General features: G+C 43.4%; 1 protein-coding gene across 7 annotated transcripts in view; it reads right to left on the bottom strand.

Moving 5' to 3' along the window:
- RRP41 (3'-5'-exoribonuclease family protein) overlaps positions 1-15,479 on the bottom strand; it is a 170,466-nt gene that overhangs the window by 71,370 nt on the left and 83,617 nt on the right. The window lies entirely within an intron of this gene.

The following is a 15,479-nucleotide window of genomic DNA, read 5'->3' on the forward strand; positions in this document are numbered from 1 at the left end:
CTCTCTCATCTAAGGGAATTGGAAAAGCCAAACTGAAGCTTACTTAAACGCTATAAACTGCCTATCTAAGAGTACATCCATGATCCCAAAGATACACGATATCATCAAAAAGCTCTATCATGGGAAAAATGTCTCTACACAATTGAGATGCTTTGGCATCTTCCTCCTGTGACACTCAATAATAGCTCTCAGCTGCCCATGGTGGGAGTGTCTAGGCCTCCTCTCTGTGGGAGTCGGTGCCTCACTGACCAAGTACATCCGTCTATCGAGCATGACTGAAACCGCCAATAGCCTTACTAAAGTGCGGTAGACTTTGGCTTTCACCCGATCTTTGTGTTGATTAACTTTACTTGTTCTTTACGACACAGAAGAACTTCACGAATAAATCTATGACTGGAATTCAACACTTCAAAGCAAATCACTACTTGGTAGCTAGAGTGCTCCCAAGTAGACACTAACACCGTGTTTCCCCCAAAGGTTGGCACCCCTCTCGGTATTTCTTTATTGCAATTAAACATTGGAGAAAACCTGTAAAATTCTGCATGCTGTCCCACTATTTTTGGGCTGAAAATGGCCTACTTTAGCCCAATTTTGGCAACATAAAGACAGTAGAAGGCTTCAAAGACAAAATCCCCATGCACTAGGTGACTTCCCACGTGCATTAGAGCACTTTGACAAACATGGAAAAAAAATACATCAAGGTGAAATCTCTGTTTTTAGACTCTAAAATGCACCGGAACACCTGTTTCGTAGTTCCCTAGCTTCCCCAAAGCTCTTGGACACATTAGTATCAAAAAGGGTCAAAAACCTAAACCTGCAAAATATTACAGCAAGCTGTAATTCTCTGTTTTGGGCTCCGTTTTGAGTGCCGGTTGCACCGTAGCAATCCCTGGAGTTCCCACACCTGTAGGGCTACTTGCCCCTTGATTTGGACGAGATTTCTCGCGAGAAATCTCTCCGAATCAACCTGTACCTGCGGGGGATTAGCCATTAGCTAATCTGGTACTACACAAGAAGAGCTTGCCTCGGCAATCGCACATAAACCCATAGAATTGTACATACAAATGAATAACCCTTGAGCCGGGCATCACGATTTTGTTTTCAAAAGGGGAGAGAGGTGCACGAGAGCGGAATCATCATGCTACATAGAACAGAGGAGAAGACAATTTTTCCATTGAAGTTCTGATCACCTGCATCAACTACTCACACACAATAGACACTTAATGAAGTCAAATCAGCCTCCCTCTCTCTCTTGATCGATTTGGGGCGCCAAAAAATGGTGATGTGTCTAACAGATCTCTCATCGGCCGCTAAGTGTCCTCTATGCCCATTTGAGTTAAATTCCTAGTACCACCAACTTATAAAGTGTGCGTGGGACCTAAATGACTTTGAATTGAGCCTAGCCACCCTTTTACTATTCGGATTGCATTGTCGATCGGCTTGACCATCTCATGGCAACCTAGCCTTCACTGTTGCGGGTGAAACTCTCGGCCATCGACCGTTCCACATTGGCCATACGATGTCCAACCATTTGTAACTTCAACAAGAGGGTGGTCCCAAAAATCAAATAAAAATCAAGGGAAAGAAACCAAAAACTAAAGTTAGTGGTATGTCACAGCCTCGTGACATACCTCCCTCTTGAAATCGCAAACGGCCTTGATTGCACCCTTTTATCATCACATGTATCTACAAGAAAGGTCATGAAACATAGATACAATGACTTAATGAAACCTCATACTTTTGTCATTTATGTCTATGATAGAAGTGAGCATTAAACCTTTTAACACTTATTGAGCAATGAACACTTCTATTGCAGTGAATACGTATAAACATATGATGTGCTAGCTCCATCATCACCCCTCTTTTGAGCACGTTGAGTTAAGACATACGTAAGTTGTAAATCAAAGGCTTCAAGGTAAAGCTGCAACACACTTGGTGACTCACAATTCACTCTCTTCCAAGTTCTTGAACTTCAGAAAATAGCGTCTTGCAACTTTTCCCTTAACTTTCCTTTCTTTATGTGCCAAAATCTGCTCAGGTACCAGGATCTCATCAAGTTCCTCAACTTCAGGGTGATCTTCATTTGGCATATCTTCCGGCCCATCTCCCACAAAGGGTCTTAGAAGACTCACATGAAACGCATTATGGACCTTCGAAGTGTCAGGCAATTTCAATCTATAAGCAACATCATTAATCTTGTCAAGTACTTGAAAAGGCCCATAGTAGCACCTGCTAAGCTTGGGAAACAACTTTTCCTTGCCCTTCATCTTCTTTAACCTTGACATTTCAAACCGCAAAAGAACCCAATCACGATCACGATCAGCCGCCCTTTTCTCCTTTGCCTGAGTCTTCTCCACGGCAAGCTTGATTTTCTTGTACTTTTCATCAACATATCGATCTACTTCAAAAATCTTGTCCTTTGTGTGCAAAATGGGAGGAACCTTTTTGCCACCTTCAATAATTTCAAAGGGTGCCTTGCCTGTTGACGAATGCACCGTATTGTTGTATGCATACTCAAGCATAGGTTAATACTATTCCCACTTGCCCTTATTGTCCGCCACATAGCATTTAAGTAGATCTAATACGGTAGAATTAGCCTCTTCTCCTCTCCAAAATACGCTCTTCATTCGAGGATCATGATCACTAACAATAGACTGTGGCAAACGTGAACAAACGTGCCATCTGAGTAGATTTCATTTTCCTAAGAGCGATAAAATGGGATTGTTTGTTGAACCTGTAGATACTGGTCGAAACACCATCATTCCCTATCGGCGTTCTTGGAAGATCAAAGATAAAATCCATAGTTGAACTTTCCCATCGCTTCTCTAAAATAGGCAATGGTTGTAGCAACCTTGGTTTCATTTGCCTATCAAACTTGACCTACTGGCAAATTGTAAGGATTAGTGGTGCTAATCCTTTAATTAAGACTTAAACTTCATACTTAAGATCAAACTGAGACTCAAGACACTAAATGTGTGTTTGATTGATTGAACAAATGCTTTTAAAACTGAGTACAATAGGCTCCTTATATAGGAGACCAAGAGACACAAATGAAAAGATACGTCTCATGGTGAATACACGCAACTTTAGACGTAAAGACACATCCTTTCAGCAAAGAGCTGCAACCATTGGACGAAGAGTCGCAACCGTAGAGCGAAGGGGTGTGACCAGTCGTCGAAGGAGTGTGGCTTTTGGCAAAGAGGCACGTCTCTTGAGCGAAGGGTCGTGACCATCCAAGCGTAGGGGTTCTCCTTGGCATGGCACTTTGCATATCTACAACTAGGAGTAGATGTAACATTGTAACATAGTCACAATCGTGACACAAATCATGCATGCTCACACAAGGGCATTCACATATCTCCTCAACGTAGGCCAATTAAAGAATGTCTCCATCGCTTCCACTATCGCATCTATACTACGATGCCCTGCAAACAGTGGGACATGACTTTCTACCATAACCTTATGTCGCAATGGCCTCGTGACACATCGTCTTTCATGCATCATCATAAGACCATCCCTGAGGAGATAGTGCTCATGGCGTTGCTCATCCAGCAAGTGTTCAAGGATCCTTGCAAACTCTTCATCATTAGCATGTTGTTCCTTCATGTCATCAAGGTCATGATTATAACGAATTGACACAGCTGAAACTTGTGGCTTTCTTGACAATGCATCAGCCACAACATTCTTCTTACCTTCCACATGCACAATCTGAAAGTGGAACATTGAGAGAATGTTTGCCCATTGCATATGCTTTTCAGATTTTGAATATGTCAAGAAGTATCGTAAGGTTTGATGATCTGTTTGAACAACAAAATCAGCACCTAGCAGTAGCAGGTAGTGTTTCGAGCTTCAAAGTGCATGAATTACAGCTAGTAGCTGTTTCTCATAGATTTGCAGAGTCTTTTCTGGCCTTGCATTTCGTAAGCTACTACCCAACCACCTTGCATTAACAATGCCCCAATACTATTGCCACATGCATACTAGACCACAGATGCCTTCCTGAGATCTGTTTGGATCTAAAGTCATCTTTTCCTTTAAGAGATTAAAAGCTGAAATCTCTTGTTGTGTCCACTTGAAAGTAACCTCTTTCTTTTGCAGAGCGCGAAGGGGTGAAGCCGGGAAATCCCCCAAAGGACATTTCTGAAGAGGACGAACCTGACATTGTAGACAAAGCTGAAGTCATGGAGGCGGAGCACATTTTGTTGCATTGTTTTCGCCATGGCTCCAAGAAACAAGCACAACACTACTTTTTGAAGTTCAAGAATCGAGGGGCACCCACGAGGCAGTGTGGGTTGACGAAGATTTCTTCACAAATTACCAAGAGTTGTTGGCAGAGTACAAGGAAGCCATGCAGCTCGGTACCAGTACCCCACCATAAAAAGGGGGGGATGTCACGTGCACATCTAACCCTATGTGCATGCGGACAAGCAACTCCTATTTTTAAGATTTAGACCAGCCTAGGAAGTGTTTTGGCATCCTTCTGAGCATGTCAAAAGACCTGCATGTCCACGCACTTTAGTTTAGTTACATATCCCCTAATTGCACATGAGTACAGCCAGTATCTACTAGGTGTAGGCATTGGGGAGTGTTCCCACACAACACCATTAGTACCAAGCCTAGGTAATAACTGCATACGAAGCACCTCTTATTAATAGTTCCTCAACTTATTAATAAGTGACATTTTAGCATCATTATGTGAAGGTCGTGGCGTCTACTATGACACTGCTCGACCTAGCTTTCAATTCCTATATCAGTGACCCTAGGGGTCACTTCTCCAAGCAAGTATATACCTACAGTACAAGGACCCATTACCATCAATATTCAGCGTTTTCAATCCTCAGCCCATTGCCAATGTTTGAGCCTTCAGCATCAGCGTTGTTCAGCCCTCAACGTCAGCGTTTTCTGCCATCAGCAGTCAACGTTTTTTCAGCCTCTCCGCTGCACATTACAGAGTCACTATTGCTTCACATTTTTGAGAACACAGTCGCTTCTATCTTGTAAATACATGCAGTGGCACACATATGTCCAAATGCACTTAAATGATACACAACTTCTTCCATACATACCACACATGTAACAGACTTGGACACTCCAAGTCAAGAATCTACTACGACAGCACCAAATAACCACTTCAAAACAGTTCACAATTCACAATTGATTCAACACTGGCCCGGCGGAGTTCCGTGCCTCGAGATATTGGCCCCAAAGACTGGCACCCCTTTCGGCATTTCCTTTTGTATTAATCTAAGTTCAAAGTACAAGAGTGCAGGCACGTGCTCACACTCAGACTCTACGTCCAGATGCTCTGAATTGTGAGAGGCCTGCTCACATATTTAAAGGTACAAGGGATGCCAAAAGCAAAGCCCCAAAAGCTGGAAACAAAAAGCCCAAAAGCTTTGTGTAAAAAGCTTTTAAACATAAAGCATACTCAATGATTTTCTCTCACAAGGCCTCTTGAGATAAAAATAAAAGCAAAAGGCTTTCTTCTCTTGCGTAGAAATAAAGCAAAAGTTGCCGCTGATCTACTTTCCGAAAATCCCGCTGCCTTTTGCGCCACGTCAGCAGATGTACAGAAACTGCCACGTTAGTAGGTCAGATTTTCTGCAGCCAGTCAATTAGGGTTTCTGGCAGCCACGTCATCACTTTGTGACATACCCCCCTCTTGAAAGCATTGTAATCGCCCTCGATTACGCTTGCAAAACAGAAAAAGGCCATAAAATGTCTTAGCAAACACTGACTGTTAGTACCTACTACTAGGAACACACATCTAGCACATGTACCAATCGACAGTCACATCACACGACATCACAGAACATTCAACATTCATTCGGATCTTAGACCATGATTTATCGGCAATGTAGCTAGCAATCGCATCTAGATCCAGTCGGAACCTCATAGATGTCCAATTGACTAACCCCTATTGCCACCATGTCTATTCGAGATCAATTAGCCCAAAATGCTGCAATCATTTCGTCTATCAGTTCCTGCACTTACAAACAAGTCAAGAACAAATCAGTTTCATATTCCGGAATTCCATTTCATAAAGTCATACAGCAGAATACTGTCAGCTCTCAGTATCCATAAAGCTCAAAGAGACATAAGTGACTCTAGTATACAAAAATCAAGGCATCTATTGACAAACGAGTGGAGTAACTCCCCACTTGTGCATCCCACTGCACCATATCTTCGACCAAGCTGAATTATGGGTTCCATTTGGAATAGACTATGCTAAATTAAAAGCTTTGAGGTAAAGTTTCACAATCTAAGGAGTATCTGCTAAGTCCTCCTCCTCCATCCACTTCGCATCCAATGCAGGATAGTTCTTGAATTTAACCAAGAACCGCCTTTGAATTTAACCAAGAACCGCCTTCGGACTTTACCTTTATTCTTTGTGTCCTTATGTGCCAAAATCTGTTCAGGAACAAGGATCTCCTCATTTTCTTCCACTTATGGTTGCTCATCGGGCTTATCAGGCACATCACCTTTAAAAGGTTTCAAAAGACCCACATGAAATGCATTGTGAATCCTCCAAGTGTCGGGCAGTTTCAGTTGGAAGGAGACATCATTGATCTTTTCGGAGATCTGGAAAGGTCCGTAGTATCTCATACTAAGCTTTGGAAAAAGCCTCTCCTTTCCCTTTTTCTTTCTCAGACGTGCCTTTTCAAAACGTAACAGCACCCAATTGTTGCTAAATTGGCTTTATCTAACAAAAACTAATAATTCTAAATGAATTATTGGATTTATAAGTGAGAAGGTTTCCTCGCTTGGAACACCAAGGAAAAATAATTATAAATGAATTGTTGGAATTTTAAGTGAGAGGGTTTTTCTCACTGGAGACATCCAAGTACAGAGTATTCCTAGTGCGTCATTCAAAGTAATGACGGGAGCACTGTGAAAGGGAATATCTGTAAGGCCACAAGGAATGGGTGGTTTTGATGCGTCACATCGGATGGGTGACAGGGAGCATTGGAAAGAAGTATCCGACCATCCGGGAACGGACACTCTGATGCGTCATAGGATGGGTGACATAGAGCATCGCGAAGGAGATTGTACCGTAAGTTTGGTAGGAAAGGACTAGGTGATGGGTATTCTTGATGCGTCACAAGGTGGGTGACGGGTGCATCGGAAAGGGGATATCCATAGTCAAGAGGAAATTCCGAACTGTGTTGGAATCGTGCACAAGGAAAAGCAAGCACTTGAATGAAGATGGGTTCAAAGGAAACTTTGAGGAAAAACAGATGCTTTCTGAGAAAGTGGGATTGCTTTTCGGGAAAGCAGATGCTTTCCCGCGAGGAAGTCTATGTCTGCATTGCAACTGTGTATGTGATTGCATCCAGGGACGCCTAGGAAGTGTTGTGAAAGCATTGTTTTTAACTTATAAGATTTTATTGAGTTTTTGGCAGATTTAGACTATTTTTAAAATACGCCGGCCGCCCATTCAATAAGTGGGCAGCCATCTGATAAATAAGGCAACAGATCAGCCAATGTTTTCTCTCTCTTTTTGTGGCAGAACAGCAAAAAAAAAAAGGAAAAAAAAAAAAGGCCGCGACCTCTACACGAGCAGCTATTCGTGCCCGTGGCTAGGAGCTATAAAAGCATCACATGCCCTCACTCGAAGGGGAGGATCAATTTTTGCAAGAAGGAGATGTTGCTGCAGAGTTCACCCGCAAAGAAGACGTTTGCCGGTGATGCTCATGATTGTCCCAAGTGTACTCGATGTCGCCAAGACCCAGTGCGCGAGTTCCCTCGCGAAGAAGTGCCTACGGAGCGTGTTTCCATCACGACAAGCTGCTGTTTTTCTCTATTTTCAGCCCATAAACGTCGTAGACGGGGCTGATTTACGAGAAGGAACCCGAGAACACACCTCTTTTGTGTGTAGGATTGGAAGAGAGGATTTTCTATCCAGAGATCTCTTCCGGGAAATTGCTTTTTCGAGAACCGAGTTGCGTTACGAGCGTCGTGACTTTGAAGGTACGATTTTCATGTTATGATCTCTAAGTATTTGATTGCAGGTGTACTTCCTCTTCGTGAGGGAGTAGGAGCAGAGGAAGGCATGAGCCTCTCCATGAGAAAAGCGCTCTGAGGAACTAGAGTCAAATCAGCCCAAGGGTTTCGTACCCAAGTTTGGGAAGCAGATCCACGGATCAAAGAGAGGTAGACTCTCGAGATGTGATCCGGAAGTTGAAATTCCCAAGCGAAGGACTTCGTGTCCAGGAAAGCGGAGTTAATCTGTAAGAAGAGGACTCTGGAAACAGAGTTAGAAACGAGTTGCAGGGATGTCATGCCCTGAGTCTGGAAGGTGAGATCCAGAGGCGAGAACCTTGATTCTCAAGGATTTGGAATAAGGAACGAAAGTTCCTTGGAATAGGGTTTTTCCCTAGGAATAGGAAGCCAAGGCTTCCAGGAAACATCAAGTCTTATTCTAGAACGAACGTGGTAATACGTTCGGTTCAAGTGCTTGTATAGACTTCTCCTCAGTAATAAAGATACTATTACGGGGAGGGACCAGTCCATCTTCTGGTCCCCAGTACTGTGTCGATCTTCTCACTCTCTATCTCTCTCTATCTATTTCTCTCTATATTCTTTGGCTTCAGTATTAAGTGATAAATTCTATTTATCCGAGTATATTTTATATTGTTATGCGCTCCCGTTTGTGACACCAATCATCCTCCTTCAATTTCAAATCGCGACGATGGCGATCCGCTGCCTTCTTCTATCGTTCTTGAGATTTTCTACAAAGCCTTGCAGATTTGGCAAAAGCCGTGTCTAAGTCCCGCGTATACTCATCCGCTTCAAAAATCTTATCTTTTGTGCTTAGGAAGGGTGGAACCTTCGCAACACCTTCAACAATCTCAAATGGTGCCTTCTCCTTCAAAGAGTGTATCGTCTTATTGTAGGCAAATTCCACCAAAGGTAGATACTTTTCCCATAGAGTCTTTTGATCTGAGATGTAAGACTTCAATAAATCTAAAACCACTGAATTGGCAATCTCACATTACCCGTCAGTCTGCAGGTGGAAAGATAACGAGAACTGCAACCGCATGCCAACGTTCTCCCAAATTGCCTTCCAAAACAAACTCGTAAATATGGGGTCCTCGTCGGAGACAATCGTCTCAGGCATGCCATGTAATCTGAAAATCTGGGCCACAAACAGTCTCGCTAAGTGATCCGGCTTGACTGTTTTCTTCACTGGAATGAAATGAGCCTGTTTGTTAAATCTGTCAATAACAGTCCAGATACCATCGTGACCACTCTGAGTTCTCAGAAGATCAAAAATGAAATCCATTGCAATACTTTCCCAGGGAGGGGTAGGTATGGGCAAAGGCCTTTCGTCGTCCTTGTCATTCTGTCCTTTTTGTGCCTTTTTAGGGCACTTCGCGGAGATATATCCAATGTTAAGTGCAGCGGAATGATTGTTTGCGCTTTGTTCAAGATGAGTGCTCCGAACTGTGCTCAAGGTTCCTTTTGTTCTTATGAAAGATAGAGCCTTCCGTTCTTAATGAGAGAATGCTATGATCACAAACAAAGTGAACGGACCCTGTGCGTGCAAGTGTATGAGACTGAGAGATAGAGAGAAGAGAGATACGACACCAGAGACGTTGTAAAACCCTCCTCCGAAGGCCCCACTCTCGTCGGCGAGAGTGGTCTACTATTGATTCCACAAAGTGGTACAATGACGATGCATGGAACTGATGCAACTTGGGACTATGTCGGGGACGACGATGGGGACGACGATGTCGACTTAAGGGCTGAAATCGGTGATCTTCTAATTGCTGTCCATAAAAACGCTATGGCTGAAAATCTGGGACTGTTTCGGGCTGCTGAAAACGCTGGTTTTGGCTGCGTTTTGAGAGGCTGAAAATGACAATCTTCTGCAAGTATCTAGGGCTGAATCTGCTGTTGTCTTCAAGGCTGAAAATGATGTTCTTCTGCTTCAATGAAGGGCTGAAAATGGAAAACACTGGCAGCTCTTGATAGCGTTAGTAAAAACGCTGGGTGTCTGGGAATGAGGGTGATGACTGCAAGGCTGAAAACGCCAGCTTGGGGAAGATGTGGGCGATGACCAAAACGCTAGGCTGTAGGGGATGGAAAACGCCAAGGTTGGGAGTGCTGTGGGGTTCTTGCTGAGAGAGAGGGAGTACCTGCTGCCTGGTGGCCTGTTGTGCTCCTTGCTCATCTGCCAAAGAATGCTAGCTTTGGTTTGCTTATATATTTTCTTAGCAAAATTGCCCTACCTACTTTTGTTGGGAAGTCACTTAAATTAATAAGTGAAAAATGTCAAAAATAGGGAAAATAAGCTAAATGCACATAAAGATACTGACTAAAATACAGGAAACGATCACAAATGAAACATTCGAACAATGCGTGCGTATCAATCATGCGAACACATAATACTTCCTGTCAGGGTTCTTTGGACCTAGGCTCGACAGCCAAGATCGATCCCTCGTGATTGATCGAATCTGCAACGAGGTTAGCTTCGCTAGAGAAAGCATCAACTAACACATCATCCTTGTGTACAATCACATCTTCTTCATGCAACTCATCATAATTGTGAGAAATCACATCTTGATCATGCTTGTCATCATGCTCATCATTATCATCCAAATCATCATGCAAATCATTGTTAATCAAATCATCATGCTTATCATCCTCATTCAATTCATCCTGCAAATCCTGTGTGTCATGCTTTGGAGAAAAAGAGACTGAGAGAGTCTCCTTCTCATGAAACCGTTCAATCTTGTCCTACATATTAGCAATGAGAGATGGAGAATGAACAATGTCCTCTCCATGAATGACAATGGGAGAATCACTTTTGGCATTGAGAGTGAAAGTCTTAGCCTCCCAATCAATGAGAGGGTTACCATCAGTAAACCATCGAATGCCCAAAATCATATCACATCCTGAGAGAAGAGAAACAACAAATCTTTTAGTGAAGGCGGCTTGTTGAATTGCAAACAACACATCAAGCCACTCCTCCATGATGAGAACGTCCATACCAGGAAGAAAGCCAGAGACCTCGATCGGAGATCTCGGACTAACTTCGAGGCGGGCTCTCTCAACAAGAGAGGGACTGATCACATCATGCATACTACCTGGGTCAAACAATATGAAAAAACGTTGTCCGACGTACAACCATAACATTTAATGTAACTAAGTCAAACTTTGTAAATAACTAATTTATTTACGAGAAAAGAATTATCTAATTAGTTGTGTGCACATCAAAATAGACTTACAAGTTCTGGGGCCTCACGTGCGCCCAAACCAATGCACCTCAAGTAGACCCTAGCAGAAAATACCCTGAAGCCCTAGCGATTGGGAAATCGGGTCTTCAATGAAGAGGTAGATAGTAGCCTCAGATTTCAGGCTCAAAAAATTACGCGCGCTAGTGCAAGCACAGGAATGAGATGGGGTCCTTAGAATAATAACCCTAAGGCCTAATTATTTTACGGCCTCAGGATAAGTTAGTTAAAGTATTCTTAAATGATTTGCGCTGGACCAAATGGCCGGACAAGTGCGAACAGGTAATGCCAGAGCAGTGTCGATACGGCATTGCGTTGGGGACCAGCTAACAATTTAATTAGTTGCATCTATGTGTGCAATTGTGCACTTAATTGCACATTTCATTAACTAGCATAGGATTTTTAAAGTCAAAAGTTGAATGGTTTTTAAATTTTAAAGTAAGTGTACCACTTGGCACACTTTCCCATGCAATCTCTCTCTCTCTCTCTCACTCCCTCTCTTCATGCCAGCGCCCCCTCTTCTGGGAGACTATAAGAGAGCAGCCCCTCCCCCTCTTGCCAGGTTGGTGGTGCACTACCCCCCCTAAGTTGAACGTCCTCTACGCAGTGAAGCTCTCCATTGAAGCTTGAGAGCAGCACCTTGTGGTGTATGTGAAGCCTCTGTGCACCCATCACCTAGAACAAGGCCTCTCATGGTCATAGGCAGCTGTGGGAGAAGTTTCATCGCGTAAAGTAGTAGAAAACTCTTTTTCTCTCTCTACTAGCTGCTGCAAATTCTCTGTTTTCAACCCCTAATCACCTGTATTAGGGTGAATTTCAGCAAAGCTTTAGTAGGAAACTATTCCTCTCTACCTACTATACACACACACAAAGTTTGGAGCGTTTCCGTCGCAAAAAGGACCTCCGTTTCGGCATTGGAACACGCTCAGGTAACAATTTCTGGTTATGTGCAGAAAATTAAAGCAAGTGTGTGTGCGTGTGTTTTGCATGTTTCCTTCGTGGGTTGACTGCAAGAATGATTATGTCCGAGGAGACATAGTTAGCGGAAGATAGACTCTCGTTATTTAGAGCTTCCGATGAGTTTTGTGGAAGATAGACTCTCATCTACGGGAGCTTCCCAAAATCTCACAGAACAGGAAAGATCCTCTTAGTAGTCAAGAGAGCAGTTCTTCTACTCTCTCAGTCAGAAGAAGAAGAAGAAGGACAAAAAAGAATAGAGGACGGGCTTTCGCCCCGTTCCTGTGCTTGTAAAGAATTCTCCCTTAGTAATAAAGATATTCTCTTTATGGGGGGGGACCAACCCATCGTATAGTCCCCAATGATGTGTCAAGCTTTCTCTCTTTCTCTCCAAAGTCTCTTGAGTATATAAATTGCATTTAACACTCAGTTTTCGCTTCCGTATTTTTGTGACAGTGGTATTAGAGCAAGGTCATCTCTCTCTTCCTTAAGGGATTGACAACTCTTGGCAGACTGCAGAAATGGGAGGACGCGAAATAGAGTTCTCTCTCCTTCAACAGCAGGTGGAAGAGTTGCAAAAAGCTCTCTCCCATCCAGAAGTCCAAAAGATTCTCCATACTCTTGAGAAAGGGAACGCGAAAATGCCGATGGGATCGGGAGAAATCCCGCAGAACCCAAAGGCGCCAGAACCAAGGAAAGATCCTTTGATTGGAACCTCCCGCATGCATGAGAGGCACAGGAAACCTCCAGAACGTCATGTGCGGTTTAACCCAAAGGTTCATGAGCAGGATCCCCCTGATTCCCCTCAGTTCTCTTTCATGAAGGATCTGGATGACATCGTTGCTCCGGAGGACATGTTTCTTGACGATCCGTCGCAGCAAGAAGTGCATTCAAGGGAAAAGACTCCTGTCCATAAGGACTCTAAGCATAGAAAGAAGGAGCACCATAAGAAGAAGCACCACAGGAAGAAAACATTCAAGTCGGGAGACAAAGATGTGAAATTCGACACTTACAATGGACGGCGTGATAATGACAAAGCTTTGGCTTTCATCCGCCAATTCGAAGTTGCGTTTGCTGAAGGGAATTTTAAAGAAAGATCCAAGCTTCGCCATGTCAGTATGTACCTCAAAGGCACCGCCAACAGTTGGTGGTTAACCCTTATCCTGGAAGATCGCAAACCCCAAGATTGGACTGCTTTTAAGAAGGAGTTCTACGTACAGTTCCTTCCTCCAGAGTATGAGGAAGAGGTAAAGAAAGAATAGAATCGACTTTCACAGTCGGAGAACGAAACTGTTCCACGCTATGTGGATAGGTTTTGGGACGTTCTCTTGAAAGTCACTCCATTCAAGAAGATTGACGATTCGGAAAAGATGCGCAAGTTTGAAGCAGGATTGCATGAAGCCTTGCAAAAGGCTATGAACTTATCGAGGTAACTTGCAGATACTTATGGAATCAGCCCACATAGCTGATCAAATACATGACAAGGGTACTCCCAGGAAGATGGAGCAAAGCACTTACCATGCCAAGCAGAAGGCTCTCCATGAGCAGCCCACCCCTACTTCTTCTTCGCAAAAGAAGAAAAGAACCGCCTCCGAAGCAGAAGCAAAGCCAAATCAGCCCAAGAAAGGGAGATATCTCTCTCCTGCTGAGTTGCGAACCTACATTAGTGAACTAAGATACTTCAAGTGCGGACAAGTTGGTCATATGAAGGGTGATTGTCCTACCAAACCTCCGCAACCACCCTCTTCCAATGCAGTCCCATATGTACAAGGAAATACAACCAAGGATGGAAAAGAAAGAGCTCTTCTCAAAGCATGCGGTAGTATCAACAACCAACGGGCTCTTATTTTGTTTGACCCTCGTAGTACAGACAACTTTATCTCTACCAAGCTAGCTGATAACCTGAACTTGCAGCCCAATCGTTTTGGAGTTTCTATTCAAGCACAATCTGCTTTCAAACGGTAGAACTCAAACTCTACTCCAACCATAGGGAAGTTGAATCTAAAGGTCGACGACTACAAGGATCAAGAGTCTTTCTTACTAGCTTCACTTCAAGGATGCGATGTTATCTTGGGAATGCCTTGGCACTACAAGATACATCCCATTCCTGACTATGTTCAGAAAACCTTATCTTTTGCTCATAAAGGAAAGGAGTATCTTGTACTCGCAGATGCAGGTGATTGGCGTATTCCTATCGCCAATCACATTGCCATGAAGAAAGAAATGAAAAAGTGTGTTTCAGCGTACTTTCAAACACAGAGAAAGTTATCAGAAAAGCAGATGAGATGTAACTAAGTCAGACTTTGTAAATAATTAATTTATTTACGAGAAAAGAATTATCTAATTAGTTATGTGCACATCAGAATAGATTTAGAAGTTCTGGGACCTCAGTTGCGCCCAAACCAGTGCACCTCAGGGAGACCCTAGCAGAAAATACCCTGAAGCCCTAGCGATTGGGAAATCGGGTCTTCAATGAAGAGGTAGATAGTAGCCTCAGATTTCAGGCTCAGAAAATTACGTGCTAGTGCAAGCACAGGAATGAGATGGGGTCCTTAGAATAATAACCCTAAGGCCTAATTATTTTACGGCCTTAGGATAAGTTAGTTAAAGTATTCTTAAGTGATTTGCGTTGGACCAAATGGCCGGACAAGTGCGAACAGGTAATGCCAGAGCAGTGTCGGTACGGCATTGCGTTGGGGACCAGCTAACAATTGAATTGGTTGCATCTATGTGTGCAATTGTGCACTTAATTGCACATTTCATTAACTAGCATAGGATTTTCAAAGTCAAAAGTTGAATGGTTTTTAAATTTTAAAGTAAGTGTGCCACTTGACACACTTTCCCATGCAATCTCTTTCTCTCTCTCTCACTCCCTCTCTTCATGCTAGTGCCCTCTCTTCTGGGAGGCTATAAGAGAGCAGCCCCTCCCCCTCTTGCCAGGTTGGCAGTGCACTACCCCCCCTAAGTTGAACGTCCTCTACGCAGTGAAGCTCTCCATTGAAGCTTGAGAGCAGCACCTTGTGGTGTATGTGGAGCCTCTGTGCACCCATCACCTAGAACAAGGCCTCTCATGGTCATAGGCAGCTGTGGGAGAAGTTTCATCGCGTAAAGTAGTAGAAAACTCTTTTTCTCTCTCTACTAGCTGCTGCAAATTCTCTGTTTTCAACCCCTAATCACCTGTATTAGGGTGAATTTCAGCAAAGCTTTAGTAGGAAACTATTCCTCTCTACCTACTATACACACACACAAAGTTTGGAGCGTTTCCGTCGCGAAAAGGACCTC

This window comes from Adiantum capillus-veneris, chromosome 2 (assembly GCF_014529385.1).
Source record: "Adiantum capillus-veneris isolate H3 chromosome 2, ASM1452938v2, whole genome shotgun sequence".
In the NCBI taxonomy this organism is placed as follows: domain Eukaryota; kingdom Viridiplantae; phylum Streptophyta; class Polypodiopsida; order Polypodiales; family Pteridaceae; genus Adiantum; species Adiantum capillus-veneris.